This window comes from Elgaria multicarinata, chromosome 1 (assembly GCF_023053635.1).
Source record: "Elgaria multicarinata webbii isolate HBS135686 ecotype San Diego chromosome 1, rElgMul1.1.pri, whole genome shotgun sequence".
Classification (NCBI taxonomy): domain Eukaryota; kingdom Metazoa; phylum Chordata; class Lepidosauria; order Squamata; family Anguidae; genus Elgaria; species Elgaria multicarinata.
Genome location: NC_086171.1, coordinates 14,713,543 through 14,725,625, shown reverse-complemented (window position 1 = coordinate 14,725,625; position 12,083 = coordinate 14,713,543). Strand labels below are relative to the sequence as shown.

General features: G+C 42.5%; 1 protein-coding gene across 1 annotated transcript in view; it reads left to right on the top strand.

Annotated features, from left to right (window-relative positions):
* DGKB (diacylglycerol kinase beta) overlaps nt 1-12,083 on the top strand; it is a 317,020-nt gene that overhangs the window by 64,131 nt on the left and 240,806 nt on the right. The window lies entirely within an intron of this gene.

Sequence of the window (12,083 nt, the reverse complement as noted above, 5' to 3'; positions counted from 1 at the left end):
CAGCACAGTATAAACGAAATGCTGGCTCACTAAAGACAGCCAGTCACCCAATGTTCTCAGTATGTTTTATTTTCCTTCATATGGCTCTGAGCATTGTCTAGGATATATATTGTAACTGAAGCCGACACTGTTTTCATCACTTACTCATGCTGAATTTACCAGAAATTATATAGGCAGAATACTTGTATATCCTACATCTTTTATGGATCTAGCTTCCCAGAATAATGAAGTTATTCTTATGGGCACGTTTTGCTTGGGATGCACATTATATATTTGCAGTGCTGAGGACTCTGATCTCAGCCGGAGGTTACCTAGAATGATAGCATTGGCCTTGCAGCAAGCAGTGCATTAACATTATGTGTTTTATGTTGCAAGACTGAGCAGTAAATTTCCTTGCCTACAAAAACAATTACTCAATGAAAATAGCAATACAGATACATACTCTGTGAACAGCACTACGCAGAGCTTCTTCTGATAGAGACCTTCAAAGTTAGCACATGAATAGTGCTGTATGGACTGTGCACACTTTGTACCCCTCAAAAAAAGCCCTTTTAATTTCAGCCAAGATACTTGTTGTACAATTCTGGAATGATGTAAGTGTACTCAGAAAGGTATCTGTAGGGTCAGGGAGCATGGAAATAATACCAATGGAAGAAGCAAAAGAACTGTGTGGGGCTCTGAGGTTTCTAACCCCTTCTAATTAGGATCCTTCCTTGCCTAGTCTCATTTTACTTCAGAAATTTGTCAAGTCATGAGTCTTACTTTAAACAACAAGAAGCCAGAAGTTTTAGGATGCTAGATTCTCCACCAAATGGCATCCTTTCTGTGTTTTTATGGCAGATTACAATTGTACATAAACCAGTGGCTCATAACATATCTAATTGATATGCCCATTTAAATAAAAAACCCAAACGTTATTTAGCTATAACTACTGTTAATAGCAGTTCTTCCTCCTCTTGCTTTGAATCAGCTTCAGATTGAAAACAACAAAGAAAAAGTGCTGATGTTGAGAAACTACAGTAATGAGAAATATGAAATTTGTAAAATTTGAACCTGACACCAATATTTTTGCTTAACAGTGACTTTCTGTTGAAGATTGATGCATACTGTTTTGTATCCACTGGTAGCTCCTTTGTGGAATTTTTCTGTTGACAGGACCTATCTCCATGAGTTTACATTATTAACACAATGACTGGGTTTGGGCAACACATTAAGCCATGATGGTTTATTTTTATTAATTAACAATGATGACTTATGTTATCTGGATGCTATTTTTTCCTAACCACAGTGGTTTATTTAACCAAAATAAGCCACCCTGGTAAGCCACGGTCTGCAGTGAGGTTTATTTAAGACATCATGGCTTATTTTGTAATCTGGTGCTCCAGGGTATTTTAAACCCATTGCCTACAGAGTCACTTGGCAAGAGCAATCAAAACTGTTCTGCCAATCTGCTCCTTTTGGGTGATCTCTGTTTCCGAGATCTGCCTAGCATCAGTTTATACTCTCTGCCCATCTCTACCCTCACCGCTCCCTCAGCAGTGTGCTCTGCAAACTTCCAAAGTGTTATACCCACACATTTCCAACAGAGAGGCATAGCCGCACATGGTTTTAATTTTGCCTTTGGTGCCTCCCCACTATGGGATCCTGTGTGTCAAATTTTGTTCCAGTCCTGCAAACTTTCAAGGGTTTAAGAGCCACCCCCGCTTTTGGGTGAAAAGTGCTTTAGTTGATTCAAAGCAGTATTAAGCAAGTTGAATTCTAAGCAAGCCAAATGAGCCACTTTGTATGCCAATAAACAGCTTCCATTTATTTCTGTGTTGTTTGTTTGCTGCTGGCAAGGTGTGTGTGTGTGGGAGAAAGTTTGGATACTGGAAAGTGGGGAAGGGAGGGAAGTGAATGATAGGGAAGGAAAGGGGAGCAAATGCAGTGGCCCCGTTCAGAAGACACCTTAAACCATGGTTTTAACAACGGTGGTTAAGCCAGAAAGATTTATTTATTTATTTATTACATTTATATACCGACCCATAGCCGAAGCTCTCTGGGCAGTTTACAAAAGTTAAAAACAGTGAACATTAAAAACAAATATACAAAATTTTAAAATCATCAAAAGCATAAAAACAAGATGGGCTGTGTTCAGAAGACACCTTAAACCACAGCTTTAACCATGATGAACAAAGCAAAAAAGCCTTATTCGCTGTGGTTAAAGCCGTGGTTTATCGTGTCTTCTGAGCACAGCCTGGCTTTCTGGCTTAACCACTATGGTTAAAGCCATGGTTTAAAGTGTCTTCTGAATGGGCCCATTGTTTCAGCTCACTTTTACGACAAAAAGAAAAGTTGAGGTGAGATTGGTGGTGATAAAGCAGAGACAGAGGTCACAAGAAGATGTCCCCTAGCATGCAGCCCACCAGTCAGAGACATGAACATTACGTACGTTAAGCGTGAGGGTCGGAAGAATATGGTATCCAGTGCAAAGCAACCTGGCATACTATTACGGGTAAATGAGAAGACTATAGAGGGAGGAGGGGCAGCAGGGAGGAAATAAACCTTGTTGCATAGCTTAATTTTCCAATTGTGCAAGGGTTCACAGTAGCATATTTTCAAAATAAACCACTGTGAGTAGTTTTTAAACCACCATGTCTTAAAGCGGCATGAGAATCTGCCCAATGTAAGCTAGTGGCCAACAGCATAACTTGCAACAATGATCCATTGTGTAAAAACATAATGTGTCCAAAATCAGGCAGCTTCAACAAAGCAATGCTGCACACATTATGTCTTTACACCATAATGTATAATGTTAAACCATGGCTTAGCGTTATGTCCAAACCAAGCCAGTAACTACGGGAGTGAAAGAGCTTGGGGAGCAGCGAAGAAAACAGTAATTCAGAGCATAGTTGACTGTTGCATGGCAGCCAATGTTTGGTTAAGAGTAGTAATCTTTGGGAAAGGAAAGGATTGGTGTGGGATATTTCTGTTAAAGATTTTTAACCTTTCTTTAAGGGCACACTGTCCTCACAAAGCAGTCATTTCGGCATTAGGTCTCAAACCCTGTCTCTACATTGTACTCGATTTTGGATGTTGGCAGGTAACTTGCTCAGTTTATGGCCAGTGTTAGCTTAGTTGCTTCCATTTAGTGCAACATTTTGTTTCCAACAGCCAGAAGAAATGAAGCTTGTAAGCAAGGCATGAGCTTACTGTATTCAGTAATCTGTATTCAGAACTATTTTGCCTCTGAATGTTGACTTTATAGGTATGGAAGCTGATAGGAGGGACTTCCATGGGCTCATCTACACCAAGCAGGATATTCCACTATGAACGCAGTATGAAACAATTGTTGGGCCCCATTGACACATATCATATACTGCTGTCATACCACTTTCATAGTGCTATGTCCTGCTTGGTGTAGATGTATCATGGGCCCCAGTAGTTGTAAGTGCACTTCAGTACCACTGTAAGGCAATATTGTAAATTCTGCAGTGCACATCAATACCGCTATATAGGAGTAGTGTGGCTCCTGCCTTTTATATACTGTTTTCATACTGTTTTCATAGTGGAATATCCTGCTTGGTGTAGATGAGCCCCATGGGTGGAATTGGATGGGTGGAAATTTTGGCAGGCACCATCCACTCCTGAATACATGTCAAATTTGGTACTGCTGTTGGAATAGCATTATGCTTTGATAATGATCTAATATAATGATTATCTTAGGCCTTAGCTAGACCTAAGGTTTATCCCAGGGTCATCCCTGTTCATGTAAATGGCACACGGGATCCCGGGAGCAGGCAGGGACGACCTCAGGATGATCCCGGGATAAACCTTAGGTCTAGCTAAGGCCTTAGTAATGCTGGAAAAAGGATCCATTCATCAACAGAATCTATAAGTTTTTAAGTAAAATGAACAAAGCTGCATACTATGTGCTTGCCAGAATTTTAATGTCACTGTAGAATAGCAGATATTTGCTCTCTCACAAACATTGTATTGAATGAGCAATTCATTCATTTTAAGTATGAAGGTTTATGTTTTTGTGATCTTAATAAAGTGAGAATATTACTGGGTCTCTGTTTTGATCCTTGATTCAAGAGCTAGAATCATCATAGGTGTCTGTGGCATTCTGTCAGAGTTCTTGTGATGTAACACTGATGTTCTGTCAACATGGCAGCATAGTTGTACCATGTATCTGGAGTTGGCTTCCATGGGTATTGCCACACTGACCTCTTCTAGCTAGGGGATCTTCCAGTTAGGACTGCTCTGTTATTGATCATTTCCTGTACAGACAAAATTTGTTCAAGGAGCTATACAACTACTTCCAAATCTGTCTTTACGTTATGCTCAATAAGGTACACCCCAACTTTTGTAATTTATCTACAGTGTCTGTACCAAGTGTAAAACAAGCACACAATTGACTAATAGTCAACTCGACACTGGCCTTAATCCACACCACGGTTGATTGTGTGGGGAGTACCCCCTCAATAATCAACCCTGGAGTTGACTATTAACCCACCATTGACTTTTGTGTTGTCCGAACGCAGCTGTAGTCTCCTGAGGTATCAACGTTCTGAGCCATAGCATCTCTTTATTGTCTGTTTAATTAGTGATATTGTGAAGTTCAGATTGCCTCACCTCAATATGAGGTAAACCCAGTCTCTTGAATTGACTTCTGTTGCGGTTTGTCCATAATCCCCATCACGGTTGGTCACCCTTTCTTCTTTTTATTTATTTATTTATTTATTTATTGCATTTTTATACCGCCCAATAGCCAAAGCTCTCTGGGCAGTTCACAAAAATTAATGCCACTCCTTTTCCTTCTCCCAACTTTGCCAAGGTGGGGCACCAACAGCAGCAAGGGTTCTTTCTATTTTTAAAGCCCTCCGTTTACCTTTTTCTGCCATCGTTAGTTTTTCTTTCCTTCTGCCCAGCAGCTTAAGCACTGCAACAGCAGTGTCTCAAGCATTAGGAGCTCTGGGAAATGTCATTCTCCAAAGCTGCCAAGTCCATCGATGTCTAAATCCATCTTGGCAATGGTGTTACCTAGCCAGTTACTGGTATATCTTATACTTGTGCATTTAGGTTTTCTTGCATATAACCGTGTATGTTTGCTTTTGCTGCCTTTAATTTTATTGACCCAGTACCTGTGTTTATGAATAGTATTTTTAGTGTTTGTTTTCTCCAACTTGTATTATCTGTTGCTTTTTAAAGCATACTTAGCTACGGAGTCAGGATATAGTCCGGAAGAGTTGCTCCTTAGAGGTTTGCTCTTGGCCTTTTCTTGGCTTCTCTTTCTTAGCCAGAAAGTTATGGTCTTTCCTATAAAAAAAAAAGTTTAAAACAAACTCTGGTAATATTCAAAGGGAGAGTGCTCCTAGTTAGCCTTCTTTATCCTTGCCATCTTCACTCCAGCCATCCAGAACAGAGCAATATTTTTTTAGTCTCCCATAAGGACTATACAAGAAATACTGAAACAAGAAAATGGTTTACCTGTAAGAAACATTCTTCAAGAGGGAAGTCTGTTCATATGTGCAATGATGTGTTTTATGGTGAAGTTTGTGACTGAAATGAAATGATTTCAGTTATGAACTGTGCATGCAGATCTCAAGTGATGGTCTTTTAATAGATGTCAGATTCAGTTTATTGCTATCCTCTTACTTCTGCAACATTTTAATTAATTCACACTGATCAAATAAATGTACACTGAGATTTGTTTCCTAATGAGGGCGCATTTAGAAGAAAGGTTTTGCATCCTTCTGATATCCTGTTGGTAATTATATTCTAATTATATGGTAAGGGGGAGGCTATAACTCAGTTCTGAAATTGTTCATTGGATCCAATTAATTGCATGTGCATAATGAAAGTTCATGATGAGGTTGACTGGCAGTGAGTTTAAGGAAACATTTAACTCAATTTAATCCTATCTTTTATATTACAATAGAATTAGATTATAACAAGGTTAGAAGCTGAGTAGTGGCATGAGGTAGATGAATATATAAGAAGAGAAATCATCCTCCTCAATGTTAAGGCCTATTTTATGTTATGCTGCATATGCAACTGAAATGCATGCTGATTCAGTACTCAGGTGTATTCTTGCTCAACTTTTTTCCACTTTATAATACCATTGCCCTATTTGTAATCAATAATGGAGTAATCAGTGTAATCAGTAATGAAGTGCTTATGCTTTCCTGCACTGTATTGTAAACTGAAAATGTTTACTTTTATCAATGACAAGGAAATGAACCTTCCCTTCCACCCAAATTCTACTACAAATTAAAGGACAGACATTGCGAGTGAAGAAGGAAGCATGGAATAAAGACACAGACACCAGAGCTTGGGATAAACTAGGGCCTCTTTATTTAACAATAAGGAAGTTTTAACCCCTCCCTGTATCTGCATGTGAAAATGCAGGAATCTATATGTCCTTATCTCAGGCAACCTACCTGTCTTTATGGGTGAGCCACTCTCCTAAGCCAGGAGTTGGGTAAACTCGCCCCCTCTCTTGTGGGACACTTCAAAAGTGTGGGGAGATCGCACCATGTCACCCCCACTCAGAGCCCTAAAACTCTGAGTAGATGAAGCAGGAGGATCTCCAAAGGCATACCATACTCTGACACAGGAGTCGTAAAACTGCCAAGGAGCAGGACCTCTGGATATGCCAATTACCAAAAGGTGCCAGAGTGGTCACCGTCCCTATTCTCTTATAGCAAATTCCTGCACGTCCCACCACCGGAGGACCGCTGCCACTAACCACCACCACCCGGGACAAGTGTTTGTTTTCTCCAACTTGTATTATCTGTTGCTTTTTAAAGCATACTTAGCTATGGAGTCAGGATATAGTCTAGAAGAGTTGCTCCTTAGAGGTTTGATCTTGGCCTTTTCTTGGCTTCTTTTTCCTTGGCCAGAAAGTTATGGTCTTTCCTATAAACCTTGCCACTGTCGTCAGAGCCTCTCTGTTGATGCTGCACCTTCTGCAGCAGAAAGAACCAAAGAGGCCAATGCAAGGCGGGGGCGGCTTTTATAGGCTCGGCCCCGCCCTTGCCACACATGTCACACATGAATAGACATGTGCGTTCTTCATTCCTTTCCTCCCCACTTGCAACAACCATTATTCCAGCCCGAAGCCGTACTGGCTGGGCTGGATAATGGATTTCTTCTTGATAAACAGAGAATTAGGCACACTATACCTTCAAACTTCCTTTTTTAAAAACCATAAATTATTTTTTTAAACTATACATTATTATTATTATTATTATTGTTATTATTATTATTCATTTTTAGATGTTGCTTTTCAACATTGATGCTTATTGATATCACTGTGCAAAACTATTCCCTGGACTCAAAAATAATATACTCTATGTTTAAAAAATGACTTTCTCAGAAACAGAAGGAACTGCAGTATTATACTTGCAAATATAGCCTAGCAAGTGCTGGTGAAAGAAAAGGCTGTCCGGGTAACAGGCTTGTAAAAGTCTTGGAAACTGTAGCCATAGAACAATGGCCTTTGCACTGTAGCAGCATGTTCTATAATGAGCACTATTTCTCTCAAGCTTGAAATGCTGGGCTCATCAGTACTGAGGAGGAAAGGAGGAGGCAATATCAACAAGTGGAATAGAAGGGTGGGGGAGGGGAGCTTGGTGCCCCCCAAGCTGGTGCGCAAAAAGAGTAATGCATAATGCATTTTGATAATAACTCTTCTTTGGGGCACTGTAAATAAATAATTTCTAAATTAAAGCATTAAAGTAAACATTCTGTGTATTAAAGTAAACATACTGTAGCCACTGAGCACATTCAGTCCTTTTCTAGCTGCTTTGGAGGTATTTTGTACCTGTGGGATTCCCTGCCCCCCAATAAGTATTTTTTTCTAGTTGGGATTCCCCCAAGCATGCTGCTGCCTCCTGTTTTTCAGCAGCCCGATTTTGAATCCATAGCCATTATAACCTGATACCTGAATTTGCTGTGTGTGTGTCAGAGAGAGAAAGAGAGAGAGGTGGGCTGGGTATGAGGATGAGAGTGAGACAATGTTGCATTTATATACACATCCTATTGAAACACATTTATTTTGTTGAAGTTTATTATTTATTTATTTTATTTATATCCTGCCTTTCTGACAAAATATGCTGCTCAAGGCATCCATTGAGTTATTACTATGCCACTCAAGTTGGCTTACAAATCATTCCTGTACCACGCAAGACAGCTTATCATAAAGAGTTAAAAGAACATACTGACTAACATGTGGCATTTCAAAATCATAAAATCACAGCAATGGAGTAACATTGTACAAAAATAGGGATGTGCTCCGCTTCTAATCGGACCGGCGAATTAGAAGCGGAGCGGGGGGCTTCGCCTGCCCTTAAGGTGGAGGCAAAGAGGATTGGGGGGCCGGCGGAGCGTGGCGAAGAGGATCGAGGTGAAGGCAGATCCTTCGCCTCTATCCGGAGCTCCGCCGGAAAGGTAAGTGGGATTTACCGGGCCCTGCCGCTGTCGCTGTCGCCCATGTGGCATCAGCGGCAGGGCCTGGTAACCCCCCTGCCCTCCTCTCCCTTACCTGCCTCCGTCTGCGGTCCGTCGGCGTCTTCAATTGAGCCCACGGTTGAACCGCGGGCTCAATTGAAGAAGCCGACGGGCCACGGATGGAGGCAGGTAAGGCCCCCCTCCCCCCCGCCGTCGCCGCACGGGCGGCGATGGCGGCAGTGCCCAGTAAACCGCGGGCTCAATTGAAGACGCCGATGGACCGCGGACGGAGGCAGGTAAGGCCCCCCTCTCCCTTGGTCCCTTACCGGGCTCTGCTGCAGTCGCCACATGGGCAGTGACGGCGGCAGGACCCAGTAACCCCCCCTGCCCTCCTCTCCCTTACTTGCCTCCGTCCACGGTCCATTGGCGTCTTCAATTGAGCCCGCGGTTCAACCAGGAAGTCTGGGCTTGCGGCCCAGACTTCCTGGTTGAACCGCAGGCTCAATTGAAGACGCCGATGGACCGCGGACGGAGGCAGGTAAGGCCCCCCTCCCCCTTGGTCCCTTACCGGGCTCTGCTGCCGTTGCCGCACGGGTGGCGATGGCGGCAGGGCCCGGTAAACCGCCCGCCCTCCTCTCCCGGCCTTACCTGGCGCCACTCCCCTCCACTGCGGAGCTCTGATTCAGAGCCGGAGCTCCGCGGCGAAGAGGAGCGGAGTATGGGCGGAGCGGCGCGGAGCGGGCCGATCCGAAATTTTCGGATCGGCCCGCGGCGCGGAGCGGGGGATCCATGCACACCCCTATACAAAAGCCAGTATTAAAGTCACTCAAAAGTCCTGACCAAATAAGAAGATGTTTAGGGCCTGTTTAAGAACCAAAAGAGAAGAGTCCAAATAAAACTCTCAAGGGAGGGAATTTCAAAGGTGCATGGTCAACATTGAAAATGTAGCAAATCATCATGACATGAAGCTGCTGTAAAAGATGCAGTGCCTCTGTTCAGAAGACACCTTAAACCATGGCTTTAACCATAGCTAATAAGGCAAAAAAGCCTTATTTACTGTGGTTAAAGCCATGGTTTAAGATATCTTCTGAACAGGGCCGCCATATCTTTCCTATAATAGATTTTTCCTCAGTCCTTTGTGAAGTGCTTAATGTGACTGGGACAAGATTGGATAGCAAATTATCAGTCCCCCTAATGTGTGTTGAGAGGTGAAGAACTATGGGAGCTGCCGTCTTGAATATGGGACGTCCTTGTTATTAGCTTATGCACTTACCTCACAAAAGCGGCAGAAATAAGATTGAGGAAATATCTATTGGGTCCACCTCCCTAGAAAGTAGAATAGCATGCTATGTAGAGAGGGTTTCTGGCCAGATCTACACGAACCAGGATATAGCACTATGTAAGCAGTATGAAAGCAGTATATAAGAGACAGGAGCCACACTACCGCTTTATAGCGGTATTGAAGTGCATTGACAACTGTTGGGGCCCATGACACATACCATATTCCACATTCATACCGCTTTCATAGTACAATATAGAGCTGGCCATAGGGTCATGCAAAATACCATAGATAAAACCAGCCAACTTCAGCTGTGTTAAGTTTGGCAGCCTGGAATGAATGGGGATGAACAGCCACCTCTCAAATGCTGCGTGGAATAGCTTAGAAACTCAGGTTTGTCCTGTGCCTGGTTCTACTGTTCCAAGTGACAACCCTAACATGTTGAGTGGCTCATTTCCATTGTGTGGATTGTCTCTGTCCAGCGACCAGGGATTCCTAGTGACAGAAGGAGATGGTATGGAAATTCTCCATGGAATAGGAGTGATCTGCATAGTGAGCTATTTTATCAATGAATGGCTACTTTATAGAGCATTTGCCATGCAGAAGTTGCTTCCAGTAGTCTCCAAATGTTAGTTGACTAGCTCGTCATTAAAAAAAATGGAAATAGAGATTTAACACTGTGAATAGTCAGTGTCATTGAATTACACTTTGTCATTGGTCCACTGTGTATAACCAGGACGCCTAGGCCTTGTACTGACATGAGTTTTGCTTTGTGGACTAAAAGATTAATTGCTAAATGAAGTATAAATATTGCTTTGTTGTGTTGCATAACATGCACATGAATCCAAAATGGAAAACTCAAAAGTGAATCATTCACTTCCCAGTATAACTCAAAAAAGTGAAGTATTCACTTCTTTTCAGTCAGAAACTCAGATGAAGTAAAATAGTGTTCTTATCTACAGCAAAAGCTATTTTTGTTTCTTTTAATGTCAGATTACAATTAATAACTGCTCCCTCAGAAGAAGATGCAATTTTCAATTAACTATCATTGCTTGAGCCCTACTCTGTGTTAGAATGAAGATCATGATAAATGGTAGCTGGCACTATTCACTCATCCTGAATTCTATTTAGTGGTGTCAAATCTGTAAGTAACAGATCCTGGACAGAAACAAGCCCAACATTTTGGCAAGGATTGTGACATTATAATTTTCATTGCACATGTAGCTGGTGTGCAGCCTGAGCACTGATTTTGGTGAACTGCTGGGAGACCTTGAAGTGAGGTCTGATTCATATGTCACTGAAGAGATCTGGGGATCTGCTATCCCATTGTCTGGTAATATGTGGGTGCGGGAACCATGTAGATTCAGTAAAACATGTGGGTTCCTTTCCATGCCTAGATCTCCTGGCAGTTATATCCAGCTTAAGCAAACAGTAGGGCATCTCATAAAGCCTCAGAATGGCATCCCTTAACTTCAGTAAGGGTTGCTATTTGATAACCATTTACAGTATCCAAAGATATGGTTTGATAACTATGGACATACCAGTTCATGAAATCATCATGTTTGCCAACTCCTCACACCTGGGTTTTTCAAACCTCTTCCATTTGTGGCATTGTTCTAGTGGTAAAGTTCCCGAATATTTATGCTAAGCCTTATTTAGGGAGAGGAGAACAGTTATTGGCTAAAGAGGAAGGAAGAACGGGGAAACTTAGGCCATGGCTAGATGAGGTGGCTGTAGGGCAATGATCTCGTGATTTTATGATCGCGAGATCGTCGCCCTCGCCTACACGTGACGGTGACATCGCAGCCGCCATTTTGGTTTTGGTTTTTTTAAAGGAAAAGGAGCACTCAAACAAAAGGTAAGGTGTTTTTTTAAAAAACGACAACAAAAACACACCTCTCCCCACGCCACCCCCAATGGGCACAAAGCGGGGAAAAAGGGCCTGCCAATATCCCTGGGAAAGGGAGGGATCATCCCTCCCTGCTCCTGGGATGCCCTGTGCGTCATGTGGACACACAGGGATGATCCCGGGGTTATCACCGGGATATTGCCTGGTCTAGCCATGGCCTTAAAGGAGACTACAACAATGAGCAACATCCAGCTCTGGAAATAACACTCTTATCAAGTTGTCATGGATACTTTTACTTGTGTAACCTGAGGATGTGGACAGATTGTTTGGAGAACAGAAGTCTGCCAGCTGCATCCTTGACCCCTTGCCCTTCAAGCTAAAGCTGCTAGAAGGGGTCTGTATGCTTTGGCCTCTTTTTGAGAGACAGTATGATCCACTTGGCTTTAAAGGAAGCAGAAGTGCATTCTCTTCTAAAGAATCCCAATCCTTTGGACCCGGGGGGCAACTATTGCTGTTCTT